General features: G+C 38.1%; 1 protein-coding gene across 3 annotated transcripts in view; it reads left to right on the forward strand.

Annotated features, from left to right (window-relative positions):
- Positions 1 to 19,971, forward strand: part of LRFN5 (leucine rich repeat and fibronectin type III domain containing 5) — a 297,089-nt gene that overhangs the window by 216,951 nt on the left and 60,167 nt on the right. The gene's annotated exons all lie outside the window — the stretch shown is intronic.

Here is a 19,971-nt window from a genome sequence, read left to right on the forward strand (position 1 = left end):
AACAGGAAAACAAACTAAGTGTCCATTGACAAATGAATGGATAAAGAAAATGGGACACACACACAGATAGGAATGTTACTCAGTCACAAAAAAGAAGAAAATGTTGCCATTTGTGACAACATGAATGGAACTTGATGACTTATGCTAAGTGAAATCAGTCAGAAAAAGACTAATAATGAAATCCTATGTGATTTCACTTATATGTGGACACTAATATCAAAACAAAAACCAACTCAAATACAGAGAACAGATTTGTGGTTGCCAAAGGTGGGGGTCAAGGGATAGTGTAGAGCAATATGGGTAAAGGTGGTCTAAAGGTACACCCTGGAGCCCTCCTGCGGTCCCTCCCCAGCTGGCCAACCTCCCACATCACTCCCCGGACTGGATCGTGCACCATTGGGTTTCCTCGGTTGCCTGTGCCTTCTCTCAATCTGAGACCCCTTGGGGGATGGCAGAGGGCTGGTTTCAGCCTGATCCCACAGGCCAGGCTGAGGGACTCCACTGGTGCATGAATTCGTGCACTGGGCCTCTAGTTAGATTATCAAATTATTTATCAACAGAAACTCATCAGGCAAGTAGGGAATGGAATGAAAAATACAAAGTGATGCAAAGCAAGGGACTGAATCCAAGAATAATTTATCTAGCAAGGCTATCATTCAAAATTGAAGGTGAAAACAGGAGTTTCAAAGACAGAAAAGGGCTAAGGGAGTTTATTACTACCAAGCCAGCAATGCAAGAAATGCTAAAGGGATTGCTATAAAAAGAAAAAAATAGGAATGGAAGAAGGAACACAGGCATAAAGAATAAAAATGGTGACTAACAAAGTACCTATTAATAATAACCTTAAATGTAAATGCATCAAATGCTCTAATCAAAAGACATAGGGTAGCTGAATGCATAATAAAACATGACCCATACATCTGCTGTCTACAAGAGAACCACCTCAGCACAAAGGACTCACACAGACTGATAGTGAAGGGATAGAAAAAAAAAATTTGAGGTGAATGGAAATGAGAAAAAAGCTGGAGTAGCAATACTTATATCTGACAAAATAGACCTCAAAGTGAAGGCCATAATAAGAGATAAAGAGGGCCGCTTCATAATACTAAAGGGAGTAATTCAACAAGAGGATATAACTCTGGTAAACATATATGTACCCAATACAGGAGCACCCAAATACATAAAAATAATTCTGGAAGATAACAAGGGAGAGATAGACAGCAATACAGTCATAGTAGGAGACTTTAATACACTATAGACACCACTAGATAAATCCTCTAAACAAAAAAATCAGCAAAGAAAAAGCAATCCTAAGTGACTCACTAGAGCAGATGGACTTAATTGACATCTTCAGAACATTTCACCCTAAAGCTACAGAATATACATTCTTCTCAAGTGCACACAGGACATTTTCAAAAATAGACCACATATTAGCACACAGGCAAAGTATCTTCAAATTCAAGAAGATAGAAATCATATCAAGCATCTTCTCATTTGTTTTCCATCCTTTTCAGAGTCCTTATGACCATTGCTCTGAATTGTTTCTCTGACATATTTCTTGCCTTCATTTTGTTTACTTCCTTTTCTGGTGATTTCTTTTATTTTGTATGGGGGCTGTTTCTTGGTCTCCCCATTTCAGCTCCTCTCAGGGTGTCTGGTTATGTGGCTCACTCTACCACATTGACCAAAAGGCACAAAATACAACTCAAGAAGACACAACACAGGAAACAAAACCCAACTGTATTCACAACATTAATAACACCAAATAAAGGTGACCACCAGAGAAAAGAAAATTAGGGGGGAGAATAGAGTGCAAAAATGATATTGAGAAAAGGAAAAATGGTAAGAGAGAAAAGATAAAGAGGAAAAAGCAGGGGGGGAAATATACGTATATGGGGAGAAAATTCCACAAAACCAACAAATAAACCAAAAAATGCAAACTACAAACACCCAGAAAAAAAGGGATGAACTGAATCTGAAGAGGCAGAGCTAATTTCCAGAAGGTAAGGTAAAGGAATTGAATGAATAGGGGAATGGCCATGATTCAGTATAGAGGAGGTAGAAAGAGAATGAATGTATAAGAAGAAAAGTAAAAAACAAAATACTCAATAAAATAAAATTAATTAATTAATTAAAATGATAATAATTTAAAAACATATATTTAAAAATTTTCCCTTTTTGTTAATCTATCTAAATTATATTCATCTATTTTTGAAAGTGGAGAATATAGTAGAGAGCAGATAAGCCTGAGTTTGGTGAGTGAAACTAATTAAGCTATTAGTAAGAGAAGAGGGCAAGCAAGGAGAGGCAAAACAAAAGCATAAAATAAAAACAAACAAATAATCACAGGAACAACAAAACAAGAAAAAAATTGGATAGCAAGGAAAGAGAAAAGAGAAGGGTGCATGTATGTGGAGCAGAGGAGAGGAAATTAGATGTATGAATAAACCAGCAGAGACTACTATAATAGTAATGCATCTATAAAGGAGATAAAGGAGATCAATTTTTAACAAGGAGTAAAAATAAAGGAGAAAGAAAAGTTAAAACAGGAACCTGAGAAGAGAAACATGATGAAAAGGGGAGAAATGAGGAAGAAAAGATTGGCAAAAAAAAAAAAATGAGATAAAGTAAAATAATGATAAAAAAATAAAAATAGAATGTACAACATTAACCCCAATAAATAAAAGGTTAAAATAATAATAATGATAATAAAAATGAAATAAAGAAAATAAATTTTCCATTTATTTATTAAAAGATAAAAAATATAGCCGAAACCGGTTTGGCTCAGTGGATAGAGCGTCGGCCTGCGGACTGAAAGGTCCCAGGTTCGATTCCGGTCGGGGGCATGTACCTGGGTTGCGGGCACATCCCCAGTGGGAGATGTGCAGGAGGCAGCTGGTCGATGTTTCTCTCTCATCGATGTTTCTGGCTCTCTGTCTCTCTCCCTTCCTCTCTGTAAAAAATCAATAAAATATATTTTAAAAAAAAAGATAAAAAAGTGAAGTAGTGAAATGTCATTCACTTCAGCTGAGTTTTAATGGCCCATGGGGGCTGGTTTAAGACCCCTCTCTACTGTTCTGTCTGCCACATCTCAGTTTCCTGTTAGGTAGACAGCACCGTGTTGAAGTTCCCAGAGATCCACCGCTCCTCTGTGTCAGATTCCACAGCCTTGGGTCCAATCTGCCAGCTTTGTTTGTCTGCCTGCTTTCAGTCATATTTACACAATCGTCTATTTCTGACATGGGCTCTAGGCGGTGGTGTTGCTGTATTAGTTTCCAGGATCAAATGGCCCCTCAAACCAGTCCCCAAGGGCTCCTTGGGATTTTCAGAATCCTTGTTTCCCTGCCGAGCTCAAGGCTGGGTGCAGCTGTGCTGCTAGGAGGAGTCTGGTCTTCAGGAGAAAAATGTCTATTCAGGGTTGGAGGAACTAGATTGTCCCCGAGCTGGCTTCCTGGTTGCCTCTCCCTATTTTGCTTGCCAGTTTCCACAAAACCACATTTCCCTGCATCGCAGCCTCAGTGAGTGTTTGTAATTGAAAGATCCTATGTATAGGGTTCAGCGAGCAAAAACAAGGAGATTATAAAGACAGAGCAGCTGTGCCACTGCGCGTCTCTCTTCTCCCGACACTGTGCGGCCAGTGCGGAACTTGAGGCTGTGTCTCTGGGCACAGTCTCCCACGGCTGTGGGCCTAGATGTAGAGTCCCCGGCTGCCAGCATCCCTGTGGACCCTCTTCCACAGTCGAGTGTTAGGTGTGTCCCCATGGGACACGAACTTGGTGCAGCTCAGTTTCCTTCCGACCCTCTTGACCAGCCGTTGTTAACCTTTCGGACCTCACGGACCACCAGTCTAGACTCTGTTGTGCACATCTCTCTCCAGCCCAGATCCCCAGTCCTTCCATTCTCCAGGCATCCCCAGTCCTTTCCGGCCAGGATTGTCACATCAGCTGTTTAATTCGCCAACTCTGGTGGATGTTATTTGATTCAGCTGTTCCTTCTATCTGCTCCGTGAGAAAGCACCTGACATGTCTGCCTATTTCGCCACCACTTTGTCTCCCCTTGGACAAACGTTTTAGGAGCCCATGGCCAGGGAGGCTGGAGTCTCAGTGTTTGTGGTTTTGCAGCCGAGGCAGCAGGTCCCTGGCCAGTGTGGCTGTAGGGTCCTGGGCGGCATCCGAGGTCTCCCCTGGTGGAGGTGAGGCTGGGCTCCCAGTCACAGCGCTCTCCTCTTCCCAGATGGTGTGGTCTCTGCCACAGAGCTGGCCACCCCGGGGGAGATTGCAGCGGTTGCAGAGGCTGCCTGGCTAGTGGAGCCTGGTCTGTCCCCAACAGTCCTGTGTACTATAACTGTCCCTCTCTCACACATACACACCCTCCCCACATGCCCATGCACTCCCTTTTCTCTCCCTCACTCACTCACACTCTTTCTCACAGCTGCCCTGTCGGCCGCCATCTTGGACCTCTCGACATTTCTTGTAATAGTGGTTTGCTGGTGATGAACTCCTTTAGCTTTTTCTTCTTGTCAATTTCTTTATCTGTCCTTTGATTCTGATTCTAAATGATAGCTTTGGTGGATATAGTAATCTTGGTTGTAGGTCCTTGCTTTTCATTACTTGCAATCTTTCCTGTCAATTCATCTGGCCTGCAAAGTTTCTGTTAAGAAATCAGCTGAGCTCCTATAAGACTTTATGGGATTTCCCTTGAAGATCATTAACTGTTTTTCTCTTGCTGCTTTTACGATTCTTTGTCTTTAGCATTTGGCATTTTAAATATGATGTGCCTTGGTGTAGGTCTTTTTGGGGTTCATCTTGTTTGGTACACCCTGCGCTTCCTGGATTTGTACGTCTATTTCCTTCATGAGGTTAGGGAAGTTTTTCATCATTTTTTCACATAGGTTTTCAATTCATTGATATCTCTCTTTTTCTAGCATCTCCATGATACAAATATTGGTAAATTTAAAGTTGTTTCAGAGACTCTTTATACTGTCTTTATTTTTTTTGCATTCTTTTTTTTTTTTTTCTATTCTGATTGGGTGTTTTCTGCTTCCTTATCTTCCAAATCCCTGATTTGGTCCTCCAATTCATCTACTTCACTGCTTATTCCCTGTAATGTATTCTTCATTTCAGTTAGTGCATTCTTCATCTATTACTGGTCCTTTTTTATCTTTTCTATATTCATTTTTATGTTTCATAAAATGTACTTAGTGAGTACTAAAGTTCTCACTAAGTACGTCTACTCTTTTCCTAACTAAGTTCATTGAGCATCCTTACAACAGTGTTTTGAATTCTGCATATACTAGGTTGCTTATCTACATTTTGTTTAGTTATTTTCTGGAGTTTTGTTGTTATTTCACTTAACCCTTTGAGTGCCAACCAATATCCTAGGAACTATGGTAAAATTGCCAAGGCATTTTTGCTGATTTTACAGCAGTTTAGGAAAAAAATTATGAATTGCAAGTAAATGAAGTTACATATTCAAAAACTTAAGGAAACCTTTACTACATTTGTTTTCATCTTTGACATATATTGTTTGCTGATTGTATTATAAAATATTAGTAGAAAAAAAATTTGAACAAAACATATAATATTAAAATAGAGGGACACCCTTCTCCAATATCTTCCACAAAATCATCATCTTCACAGCAAGAATTGACATATTTAGCAATATCGTCATCACTAATAAAAGCAGACTTAGAACTGGACGCCATTTCGAAGCTTTAGGGCTACAAAATCTGAGTAAACTTCCTAAAATCGTAGTACCTGTAAAAAATTAGGCAGATAAATGCCAGTGGTCAATTTTAGAACTACAAACATTCGGCATCATAAGTAATCTGCACTTAGGTGCCATCTGTCAATAAAGAGTGAACTACTAGCATCTAATAGACACTGCAGGAGGAGCGCGATAGCGCTCCCGGCACTTTTGGCGAAAGACAGGAGGAGGGCGATCGCGCTCCCCGGCACTCTAGGGGTTAAGATATATTTCTTTGGCTCCTCCCTGTGTTTACTTCTGTGTATTAGGTACAGCTGCTACATTTCCTGAGATTGATAGTGTCGCCTAATGTAGTAGGTGTCATGTAGGGTCCAGGGACACAGCGTCCTTGTTCACCCAGGCTGGGCACTTTAGGTGCACCCCTGCCTTCTCTTGTGTGGGCTGTGTGCACCCTTCTGTTGTAGTGGAGTCTTGAATGTTGTTGACACATCAATGAGAGGAATTTACCCCCAGGCAGTCAGCTACAGGGACTGGCTGTGACCACCATGGAGGGTCAGCTGTGCAGGAGCTGACCCCAGGAGCAGGACTTCCTTCCGCTGGACTCTTGTGTCTGATGAGTCTGCCACTAAGTGTGCCTCTTGTGGAGGAGTTGGGTGGTGCTTTGACTTTGTCTAAGTCTGTGTATTTGGTGTGCTGGCTCTGGGGCTCCCAGGAAGTGCAGACCGAGGTCAGCTTCCTGACATTAGCTACAAAGCAGCCTGCAGATGGCTGCTGCTTTTGCTGGCCTTGGACATGTCCAGGAGAGGCCAAGCTGTGAACTAAGCCCATCTGCTGATGGTACTGGGCCTGGTGCCACTTAGTGAGATGTAAGGGCCACAGCAAGGCCAGATATGCTTCTTTAAGAGATTGTAGGAAAGTCCAAATCATGAGGCACGACAGGCTATTTGATAGGAAAAAGCACTGGAAATGGCTTGGATGGCCCTGAATGTTGGGTGGGTAGGGGTCTCAGGGAATCACCAAGGTGGGTGAATGTTAGCCAATTGATGGAGACTCAGATATGGCACCTGCCTGTGGCTCTGTGAGAGTAGGGCCCCATAAAGGAACACTGGCCTCTGCCAGCACTTCTGTCTGGGAGATCACTGTCTATCTAGCTCTTGCCCTGATTCCAGACAACTCAGTTCTCCCCAAATGTTCCTGGTGTCCCAGTGCTGGAACTCAGAGCAAGTGTGTCTGAGAAAGTCCTACACAGGCCTTTAAGAGAAATGTCTGGGATCCAGAAGCCCTCCATCTCTCTCAGCCATAATCCCCACTGGTCTTCACAGCTAGGAGTTATGGGGAGTTCTCTTCCTGGCACTGGAACCTGGGCTAGGGGACCTTTTGTGGGGCTGGGACCCTCAGCCTTCTGGGGAAACCTCTGTAACTGAAATAGCCCTCCTGCTTTTTATCTGCCACATGTGGGTACAGGACCAGCCACTTCTGTGTCCCTGCCCCTCCTACCACTCTCGATGTGGTTTCTTCTTTATATTCTTAGTTGTAGGTCTTCTGTTTAGCTAGGTTTCAGTTGGTTCTGAGTGATGTTTGTTATATGATTTAGTTGTAATTTTGATGTGGTGGTGGCAGGATGCAAGTACTGTGTTTACCTACGCCACTGTCTAAACTAGACTGCAACAGTCCTTGTGTTCTTACTGGCTGTCAGGTGAGGGCCATTTCTAGCTTCTATAGGCCAACTGCATTCTGTGGTTAACCCTTTTCTCCATCTTTCAAAGCCAATAACAGCTCTCTCTGATCTCTCTCTTCTGCTTTTAAGGACCCAAGTGGTTGTATTGGGCTCACCCAGATATTCAAGATTAATCTACCTACTGTGGTATTACTCTGCCTACCACAATATTAAACTTTAGATTAAAACTTTTAACAAAAATGTTTTGAAACCATACCAGACAAAATTAATTTAAGAATAAGTATTCTTTCTTAGAGCTGTAGCTTTCATAGAGCCTTGACCATTTGTCCTCTAACTCCCTGAGATTCATAAACTACCAGGGATCATTCCAGATTTTTTGTTATAAGTGAGCCTCCTATTCCCGTGTTCAAATAAGCTTGGGAAACCCTGACTATTATCATCCCTCATGGGGAGCTGCAATATGTGTTAATATAGAAAGGTTCCGAGATATTCTGCAGCAAAGAAATTCACTTAGCTGTGTTAGACCAAATGAATTTGAACATGAAACTAAAACAACAACAAAAACAACTGTAAAAGCTATTAACATCACTCATAGGAAATTATTTTCTTTGATCTAAATATTGAATATGGCTCTTGAATGTCTTTCAAATTATTTTTGTTATATCGCCACTATTACAGACTTCCTTTCTCTTTCCTTATTAAAAATATTGATGGTGGTTTTACTCTATTTTAATTGTTTATATGTGTTATTTCTTTAGAATTATTACCCCTCTTTCACAGATGAGAAAACTAAGGTGTAGTAATGTTCCCAACTATTCTCACTGAGCTATTAACTGGCAGAGTACCCTTACCTATCTCCAGGTCCCGTTTACCTCTCCCCAAACCATCTTCTGTTTTATGGTGAAAATTTCTTTCTAAAATACTGGTTTGACTTTTTTTGCTTAAAGTATTTCCAATTAATCATTATAACCCATAATAAATATAAGCTACGCTTAATGTGGTAAAGAAGGCCTTTCCTAGACCTTTTCAGATGCTCTTCTACAAGAACAGGTGTCTCTCCCTTGTGACTCTTGGTTTACTCACCCACTTCACACCTTCATGGTTTTCTACATGGTCTTGCATATCTCTGTTCCAAGTGTTAAACTCCTATTCATTTTCCCAGAATCTCCCCAAACATAACCATCTCTACAAAGATGTCACTCTCTCTTCTAGATAGAAGTATGTGAGGTCAGCCCTTACAGTTGTTGAATGTGTGTTTGTTGATTTGGATTTATTTTGTTTGAGTGTTGGCTCAAAGAGAAATAATATAAAAATAGTTTACCACTGACCCTCCCTGCCTAACTTCTAAATTACTTTATTTATTTACCATTGAGAAGTGACTATTATAATCCATTTACTTTATTGAGAGATTTGAGCATTTGATTTTTGGTAGAGTGATTAGTTAACTTCATTAAAAGAAGACTAACTATATCAGTTAGCCATTATTTTTACAGTCCACTGTTATAGAACAGTCTTCTGATCTGCACAGGGCATCTTGCCTATATCTGGCCCACTTCTTAAAAGTTACTCCTAGGAAGTCAATGTATGACTGTTACTCCCCATAAGGGTTATATTAATATTTCAGGAAAAATGGTGTTACTGCATGAAAACATCTAAAATGTTCTTGTAGTAAACAAGTGGGTGAAGGATGATATTGTAATTGGAAGAGAGGAGAAAATTGTTCCTAATTTTTGCCAATAGACTTAGTAATAATACACTGTTGAAAGTTGTGCCATAAGAGCTTGCTTTTCTTACATAAAACAATTAATATAAACCCAAAAATGATGAACTAGGTAACAATATTTTGGTACACCATGTTTCCTACTCCAAGGAAAAGTTATAATGATATAGCTACCATGGTGTACCTAAGGTTTATAATTAAGCTGAAAAAACGGCACCTGAATACACATGCTCTCCGTATAAATTTTATAAAACAACACCGCTAGAAAACAGTTATTATCAGAGACTTTTCAAAGCAGGTTTAGAATCCTAATATATGAATTACATTCTGGAAAAATGTACTACTCAGTTTATATGGAAAGTATTTTAAATATGATTGCAGCTATATTACAGTGGGGCCTTGACATACGAGTTTAATTTGTTCTGAGACAGAGCTCGTTAAGGAGCTCCTTAACTCAAATTACTCGATCAACTCAATGCAAAAAATCGGCTGAGAGACAGCTGGTATCTCAAAAAACTCGTTACTCGGGACACTCATAAGTCAAGGCCCCGCTGTATATAAATACTGATTCTAAACCAAATCTCTCTTCAGCTATAAGAGCCAAAGAGTAAAAAGCTGGGATTTTGATTAATTTTAGATTTTTTGCATAAAATGCTTACACAAAGATTCCCCAATGTTGAAACATAATTTTGTAAAAAATTAAAAACATTACATAAATTAATTTAATTTAAACCAATTCATCTGTTTGACAGGGAAACTTATAACAATTGTTTCATTTTCTGAAGCTATTCACAAGGGTTGTTTAATAAAGCAGTGTAAATGTAATTTTTAGTTTAATTTTCATACACAGATTGAGTGGTTTACCAAATGCCATAGTGAAGATGATTAAGAAACATTGATTTACATTACATGGAAAGATTATTAGAATTTCAAATTTGAGTTCAAAGGTTTGCTAGTCTCCGACCTTTTTACATATTAATAAACCAAAATTGATGGGTCTGTTGCACTTGAGAAAGGTTAGAAATTGGGATGTTTTATTAATGATCCGGTTTGAACATCAAACCAGTGCCTAACTTGATCCCTGTGCATTAGCAGCAGCGACACTTGTCAGCATAACTTAATGCAGGGAAAGGAAGAGAACCTCCGTAGAAAACGTAGCATCCTGTCTTTCCAGCTTTGTGCACATTACATTTCTTTTCAAGCAAATTGTGGTTACATCTGTACTCCCCTAGAGTGTCATTTGCTGTAATTCTAATGATCAATACACAATTTTCAGCCTTCTCCTTATTTATTATTGTTAGTGCAGTCCTATTTGAAAGTACTGTTATCTATGAGCAAGATGAAATTGATAGTTCACTCCCAGATATTGGAAAATGATAACACATAATCAGATGAATCTCTTTTGTAATTTTACATTCTGAATCACAGTATGTATTTAAATAGAGACAACTTTTTAATCCATCACTGCAATCAATGTCAATGCAAAATAAAAAAATTAATTTTCAACACATCATGTACATTTTCTTGTAACATGTTGATTTCTTTTTGTTAGTTCTCAGGTAGAACACAAATAAATTTATTTCCTCACCTTAATCTAAACAACTTAAATATATGAATAGCTAATTTTGAAAAGCACCCAGATTCCCAGATAACATGTATTGACATAAAAGAAATGTTTTTCCCTTTTCCTCTTCCTTTTGACATATTTTACCTGAGCTGAATATTTACCTTTTCCTTTTTGAAAACCAGTTTTTACCTTAGCACTAACTTTCCCTAGTCACCTTCAAGCAGGTTGCTGTGAAAGGGAATTGTCTGCTTTATTTTTTGCTAGTTAAATCATTATTGCATTTTCTTTTTGCCAGGCTACCTCTTTGGGTAATTAAGGTATGTTAACATGTCTCTTACGTTATTGGACTAAAGGTGTTTGCTAGCCTGAGTGCATCAGAGCCCAATAAGACACAAGCAGGAGCTTGCAGCAAAGAAAGTAAGGGTTTATTACTTGAGGAAGTGGCCCAGGACCAGAGTCACAGGTTAACTAACGCTCAGACTCCTGGCTCCTCAGCCCAGCCGGTGCAGCTTAATGGTTGAGTGTCTACCTATGAACCAGGAGGTCACATTTGATTCCCACCTGGGTTGTGGGCTCGATCCCTGATAGGGGGTGTGTAGGAGGCAGCTGATCGATAATTCTCTCTCATCATTTATGTTTCTATCTCTACCTCCGTTCCTCTCTCTGAAATCAATAAAAACATGTTTTTTTTAAAATATATTTTAAAAAAAACACACCTGGCTCCCAATGGCTTTCAGAAGATGGGTTATATAAGGGAAAAGTCATTGATCATGGTGACTAAGGGAGTTAAAGTGGTGAGTCCAGGTCATGGTCTCTACTTATTGGTCAGCACTAGGTTATGGGATAGTTTATCAGTGTATCTTGTACTGATGTCAGCTACAGTGTCACTTCCTCTGGTTTTTCTTCTTTTCTGGTTCTGGAGCTGAAGCACAACTGAGGTTTAGATGTTCTCTCTAGTTTGACCAAAGCTCTGTCTCTGTGTCAGCAGACCTGAGACTCTGTTCTTAAGGTTATTTGATATGGATCAGAACCTGATTGTCCTGAGGGCTTAATGTTTAAGGAAGTGAATATGCAAAGGAGAAGGAGACAGGTGAGTCAGTTTTACTTAAAAGGAAAGAAAGAGCCCTAGCTGGTTTGGCTCAGTGGATAGAGCATTGGCCTGTGGACTGAAGGGTCCCGGGTTCAATTCCAGTCAAGGGCACATGCCTGGGTTGCAAGCTCAATCCCCAATAGGAAGTGAGGCAGCTGATGGATGATTCTCTCTCATCATTGTTGATTCTGTCTCTCTCTCTCCCTCTCCCTTCCTCTTGGAAATCAATATATATATATATATATATATATATATTAAAGGAAAGAAAACAGAAAAGGTCATATAAAAGAAATGAAGTTTCTGAGCGGTTATACTTACAGAAGCTATTTTAATGCAAGTTTAGTGTTCTTCTTAGAAAAAAAGGTCTGCAGTCAACATGGGTAAAGAAGCTGTTTTTAATAAAGCCAATGCCATAGCATTGTTGAATTTACTATCTCCCAGTTTGATAAAGCAGATGATTTTAAGTAAATATTTTTAAATATTAAACAGAATCAATTTAAAATTTTCAAATAAAATTGAAAAGAAGGCTGGAGGAGAGCATGTTTTTATTCACTCATTCATATAACAAGTACTTATTTTAAAGTTAATTGTTCTCATATCTACTCTAGATACAATGTGTGGAATGTCAATCTAATTAGCAAAAAGACTAGTTAGCAGGAAATTACAACTTTCTGATTAAACGATAATGGCATTTTGGTCTAGGAAAGTGACAAGAGATACTATGATAAGTTTATGGATTTAGAATATATTTGGCTACGGATTGTTAAAATTTACCAATCTTAATTGTTTGTTGGGGCACTGGGGGGAAATGGATTTGTTGGGTTACATCAGGTTTCCATTTTAGATATGTAATATTTGAGATACTTATACATCTAAATGTGCATATTAAGAAGCAGGTAGTTACAAGAGCCTGGAACTCACAATGGAATTCAGGGCCAGGGGTATATTTGAGTGAATAACACCTTACGGAAATTGAAACCATGGGGAATGGTGAGCTAACTTTGAGTATGAATAAGAATGATGGAAGCTTACAGATTCTTCTGGACACTGGAGGACATCAGTGTTTAGATGTCAGGTAGAGGAATGGCAGAGAGAATACTCATGGTAATAGTGACAACAAGGGTGACAGCAGCAACTATGATTTATTGTGTCCTTATTCTGAGCCAATTAGTATTCTAAGCATTTTACACTATTTTAGAACAACTAGTTAATCCTCATGGCAACCATATACTGTATGTACCATTACCATCTTCATTTTGCGTGAGGGGAATAAAATTAGGTACAAAGGAATAAAATGACTTGTCCAAGATGAAGTGAGTTTTTGTTTGTTTTTAATAAGGAAACACTAGAACCCACAACCTATTACCTAGTAGAGCAAGAGAAACATTGTTAATGTAATAAAGAGGATTAACTACTAAAAGAATGTCCTTGAGGAGATAGAAAGGAAGAACTTCTATAATCCAAAACTCAAGAGATTTGTCTTTGAGAAAATCAGTGATTGGAAGGAAGACATAAGGAATAAATGTGCAAGATGAATATATTGTGGGTTTGTAGTTCATGTATGGCAAGATGAGGTAGTTCGCTTTTTATTGCTTCTGTTTTTTGTTGCTTTTTTTTTTACCTCCTTTTATTATTTTTTAAATTTATCTTTATTATTGAAAGTATTACAGATGTCCCTCTTTTTTCCCCATTGACCCCCTCCACCCTCCACCCATCCCCCAGACCTACACCACACTATTGTGTGTGTCCACTGGGTATGCATATAGGTTCTTTGATTAATCTCTCTTCACTCACCCAATCCCACCTTCACTCTAAGATTCATCAGTCTGTTCTATGGTTCTATGTCTCTAGATCTATTTTGTTCATCAGTTTATTTTGTTCATCAGATTCCACATATGAGTGAGATAATGTGATGCTTGTTTTTCTCTGACTTATTTCACTTAGCATAATACTTTCCAGGTGCATTCATGCTGTCTCAAAGGGTAAGAGAGCCTTCTTTTTTATTGCTGCATAGTATTCCATTGTGTAAAAGTACCACAGATTTTTTTTATCTACACATCTACTGAAGAACACTTGGATTGTTTCCAGATCTTAGCTATTGTAAATTGCATTTTCTTAGGATATATGCCTAGAAGTGGGATCACTGGCTCAAATGGCAGTTCCATTTTTAATTTTTTGAGAAAGCTCCATACTGTTTTTTTCCATAGTGATTGCACCAGTCTACATCCCCACCAGCAGTGGGCTAAGGTTCTCTTTTCTCCACATCCTCGCCAACACTGTCATTTGTTGATTTGTTGATAGTAGCCATTCTGCAAGGTGTGAGATGATACCTTACTGTCATTTTAATTTGTATCTCTCTGATGATTACTGACTGAGCATTTTTTCATATGTCCCTTGGCTGTCTATATGTCCACTTTGGAGAAGTGTCTATTTAGGTCCTTTACCCATTTCTTAATTGGATTGTTTGCCTTTCTTTATTAATGACATTTTTATACATCAATAATGAATTATCAGAAATGGAAACTAAAAAGCAAAAACCAACAATCTCATTTACCATTGCAACAACAAAATTAAAATAATTAGGAACAAATTTAACCAGGAAGATAAAAGACCTGTACTCAGAAAACTACAGGACATTGTAAAAAGAGATAGAGGAAGACATAAACAAGTGGAATCATATACTGTGTTTATGGATTGGTAGAATTAACATCATTAAAATGTTCATACTACCCAAAGCAACCTATAGATTCAATGCAATCCCTATTGAAACACCAATGGCATATTTCACAGATCTAGAGCAAATACTTCAAAAATTTACATGGAACCAAAAAAACCTCCGAATAGCCACAGCAATATTGAGAAAGAAGAATAAAGTTGTTGCTCTTTAATAGATATAATCAAAGGTAGTTGATTTGTGGGGACATTATCGTGTAAAACTAGAATCTTCACATCTCCATTTCATAAAACACCATTTTACATATAGCATTAGTCATCAAGTATCTGTCATGTGAATTGTCTGTCTGTGACGACCCTGACTCTAGACATGAGTTAATTAAATGCTCCAGGTGAAAGACAGACAATTTTTAATAGAGCCCCCAAAAGTGTGCACTTAAACCCAGTGACCTTGAAAGGTTCATGGAGGAAAACACATTTCAGCTGACAGTCTTAGAACTAATGGGATTTTGATGGGCACAATTTTGAGTGAAGGATATTCCAGAGGGAGATGGCAGGGTGATCAAAGGCATGACCAGAAGCTGATTTGGCTTAAATGTAGGGCAAGGAAAGTTACCTAGTAGTATATAATTCACCCAAAATATTATGGACAGATTGTGAAAGCCTTGGATATCACACTGAGTACAGATTTAATCTGTAATAAACCAGGAGACATGGGAGGTTTCTGAGCAGTAGTGATGAGACAGTATATTTGGAAGTAGATAATGAGCCCTACAGTTTGGTGATTTGGAATGTATGATACTTTAGTACCACTGAACTTATCTAGTTACACTTTAGGTTGACATAACTTTTCTTTATATCATCTTTCTATTCTAAGCCTAGGGCAACACTTGAGGACAATTTTCTTTTGTACAGTTGTGCAAGGATGTCCTAGATACAGGGTGTTTTTTTTAGTCTGTTAAAAGACAGTTAAATATTTTAAGCTCTTAGCAGCCTATGCACATTTCCACTTTGAAAATGTAACTGCAAAGGGATTCTGGCCCACTAAGAAGGCGTTCGATGACTACTGTTAGCAAGCTGAATAAACATTCCTATAAATGTTTAATTAGACCTACTGGCTAAAATAAAATTTTGATTTACCTATAACAACCCCACCAGGGCTTAGTCAAACAGATGTTTTTAGCAAAAACTCTATTCCCTTAGGATGTAACAAATACAAATTTATTTTGTGAGATTAGGTATCACTGTAGACTCTTTCTTAGCGTATAGAAACGTTATAAATACAATTTAAGAAATTCTCAACTATTTTCTTTTGGAAGTTATTTCAGCAATCAACCTGTAAACCTTTTTTGTCTCCCACTTTGCCATGCAGATACCTATTCATTTCCAGAAGTTAATTTTGTGTTTTAAAGGGTGTTGCCATTCATGAATGTATTAGATTCAGATTGTTATATTAACACAGAAATTGAAAATATTGTTTCTCATCAGTGAAAAGTCAAAACTCAGTAGTCTTCTCAGGAGAGGGATGTGGCATGTTTGGATTAAGGAACTCTCCTTTTTCCCTGGTTCTTCTTGTAGCAAACAGAGAAAATTGTCCCAGTGAATCTACTGACCATAGATAAGTCTAGCCAGTAAACAGAGAGAATCATTTTTTATAAATACATAATGAAGATGTATATATGTGGTTTTAACCAATTGATTTATGCATTTACTTGATGCTGGAGATGGAAATGTAAATAATACATAGCACTTTCCTTTAAGGAGTAACACCCTAGTGGGGCAATAATAGGAGAAAGAATCATGGAAAATGTGCCCCACCTTTGCATGCCTGCATTTCAAACTTCTGTTTTCTAAATGGTTGATTGAACACATTGGAATGCCCAAGGTTTTACAGGTATTCAGTGACAATCATGTTTTGAAAAAGCCCAAGAAATTTAGCCCACAGTTTAAAATAACTTAATTTTACTATTACCCTGAAAACAAAAAGAGATAGATGACATTAATTCTGTTATCTATGCAGTAAAATACTTAGAAAATACATAGATTAAGTTACACAACTCTCAGAAACTGTCTTAAACTGGAGTGCAATTAGTCTTTTCATCCATTCATTCACTCATCCTTAAATTTATTGAACATGTTTCCCTTATACGTTCTACATGGTAAACACTGTGGTGAGATGTATACTAGGTATTGTAATACAAAGGTTCATAATACACATTCTCTTGTACACCTCAAAATTGGAAAAGAAACACCAAGTGTGGAAACAAATCATTATGCAGTCCTGCAAGGTCTTTACAATCAATAATCATAAAAGTGTAATATGCTAATTAGACCAGACAGCTGAACAGTGGAACAACCATCCGGACGACCTTCCAGGGATGAAGCCGGGGCTGCGAGGGTCGAACCCCTTGCACGAATTTCATGCATCAGGCCTCTAGCAAGGCTTATAAAGAATATTATTGAAAGGTAAAGCAAATAGTAATTCATCCTCAATAGGAATGCCAGGGAAGCCCGTGTGGAGGCGAGGACACTTACACTGAAACTTGAAGCTTGAGAATGAGTTAGGCAGGAGAAGTGAAATGGGATATTTCCACTGGAAATGAAAGAGACGGATGGTTTCTCAAAGAATAAGCCAGCCATTTGATTAGAATGCAGTCTCCACAAGGAGTCGGGGAGATGACAACAGTAAAACAGTTTAGAGCCACCTATGAAGAATGTGTACCTTTACCTTGTAAACATATATGTGCAAATATTGTTTTGTTGAGGGAAGTCATTATGAGACTTACTTGTATTACATAAGCTATTCCCCAGGCAAAGTCCTTGGTCACAAACCTCAAGGATTGTTCTAAATCTTTTCCACTCTCTCCAAGTCTCCCTTGGACAAGGTCAGCAGAATGTGTTACCTCTTCTTCAAGAAAAATGCCGTTATACACACACACCTCTCAACTTCCTGATTCCAAACAAATGTTATGTCATTCTGCATCCTCTATTTCCTGTCTCCTGATCAGGTTTTGCTCTGGACCTTAGGGAGGCCTTGCTCTCTGATAGATACTTGTTTCCATCATGGAGTCATCTTTTCTCTTTTGGAACTTTTCCTTAGCTACCTATGGGTTTGGACAATGCTAAAAACAAAATGAAACAAAACAACAAAGTAAAAATCCTTCCTTTGATCCTACATGGTTCTCTAATCTTTCTCCTTTCAGTCTCCTCTTCAAAGCCAGACTTTTCTGAGTTCTGCAAAGAAACCCACACTTATACTTCCTATCCTCCCACGTTCTCTCCAGTCCACTGCAAACTTTTTCTGTCGACCACGACACAAAAATTAATGAATTGTTAACCTCAGACTTCAGTGGATATATCTCCCTCACAGTCTAATGGGCTCGCCAGGCATTTCACAGGGTTTACTACTCTTTGGTATGTTCTTACCTCCCTAATACTGTTCTTCCCAGTTTTACTTCTAGGCCTCCTGTGCAAAGTCTGTCCTAGATTAATGGTCCATGTTGTTCTAGGGATGATGTAAATTAAGCAAAGACCATTTAGCTGGCGGGCTGTTAAACAATAGCAAATGTATAATAGCTGGCCGGCAGCTTGGGTAATCGTAGCATTTGCAAATTTCTGTAATGTAATTATTCCTACCAGGGTCAATTTCAAAGTATCTTGTGTGGTGAACTAGCTCAGAAAATTTAACAACAGTGCCTCTCACAATTCAGGGAGTGCCATCTCCCGTACACCATTGGATTAGAAAACTATCAGGTATAAGTCATGAGAAATTACATTATGTTCAGGACTAACTTGATACAGACAGCAGTTCCAAATGATTTTATTAGCCCCAAACTCATATTAACTTTCTAAGTACTTTTCCATCAAATTCAATTCTGTAGGTAAACCCACATCCATTTACATCCATTTGGGAGAGAGGAGGAGTGCTTAATAGAAGTAACCTTATGAGGAAAGTCCACTACTCACCCTAATGATTGTTTCCAACTTCAATACAAGGAGACAGTGGCCAAACTCCTTCATGCCTCAGGCCACTGTGTTTCCCAGAGAGGGGCCGATTTTCCAAGGTCGCCATGCCTCCCTGAAGCCATGGGTAGGTAGTGCTGTTATACATGAGCTCAAATTCTGGAAAAAATTATTCAAAGAAAGTTTTCAAACTCAGGAAAGAAATATTAATGCACTATTCAGATATATAGACATTTAAGGCTATCCTGGCAGAACGTACATAAAAAAGGATCAGTTTCAATATTTCTGAGATTATCTCCAATAATAATTTAATAAATATTGCACTATTGTTATTACTGTTAAACCTTAACACCCCCTCACTGTTTTCATCATATCAAAAGCATCTCTTTCCTCTTATTTATGCCAAGTCTCTTCTACATTATAACTGATCAGTTATTATATCAGTCACCCTATCCTATCTGCCCTGGGTTTTGGAGCCAGCTTACTGTTCACAGTCAGAAACACGTGGATTATCCACCACGATGGCATAGCCATATGCATTCTTCGGCTTGAATCTAGTCCAAGTATTCCAGAACTGACTCCAAGAACTGTGAGTCCAGATAGCTCTCACTGCCAGCCCCACCTTAACACACAGCCAGCTATCTAGAAAGAAAGATAAAGCCCAGAATTTCTACCACAGGCCAGAAAACAAACAAAACAAAAACATACAAACCGCAGGAAAGTTAAAGGCATGATAAGGTACCTAGCATTTATAAAATAAAAAAATCTTTGTATGCTTCATATAGACTGGGATGAACAACAAAAGCACTTGCTTTCATTGCATTTGTTTTATTTATAAAATAATTATAAATGTTTCAAATATTGCAGGGTTTTAGAAAGTAATAGTATGATTTTTCATTTCTTTTCCAGTGTTAGTAGCTTTGGTTTATATTTATTTTATTTTAGATCTATTCCTGTATAAACCCACAGAGATAGCATTTTTAATGTAAGTTGATTTAGTAAAGTATATTTTTCTGAAACTAATTATTTTTCATTTAAAATTGTATCATGAACATTTGTCTATAATGTACATCAAGATTTACATTATTTTACTGACTCATAGCATACTTTTTCCTCAATATTTATTTATTTTTTGATAAAAATTCTGTGAACCAGGGACATGTGGTCTGAGAAATTTAGACCAGAGGATGGAAGGATTAAAGCAATCTTCACTTATTTTCTTCACATTTTTGTTTAGGGCTCATGTTCTTTCAGTGAGTTTCTCAAGCGTGGGAGAGCAGCACATATCCCAGTAACTTCCCCACACCAGGGTTATTGAAAGGAGTTATTGAGATAATATTTGTAAGATACATAAAACAGTGCCTGACACATGATAAGCACTCAGTAAATACTAGCTATTATTGTTGCTGCCATTATTTTTTATTAAGTTTATTTGGAGAAGTAGTTGAACTGTTTACATTTTTTTGGTTTATTTTCTGTTATATTTAACCAAGTTGTGAAATCACTCTTTAAAGATTAAATGAGAAAAGAGAGGGTGTTCTTTCCATTTTCATTCAAGATTGAATAATAAAGGC

Source organism: Myotis myotis, unplaced genomic scaffold (genome assembly GCF_014108235.1).
Source record: "Myotis myotis isolate mMyoMyo1 unplaced genomic scaffold, mMyoMyo1.p scaffold_m19_p_1, whole genome shotgun sequence".
In the NCBI taxonomy this organism is placed as follows: domain Eukaryota; kingdom Metazoa; phylum Chordata; class Mammalia; order Chiroptera; family Vespertilionidae; genus Myotis; species Myotis myotis.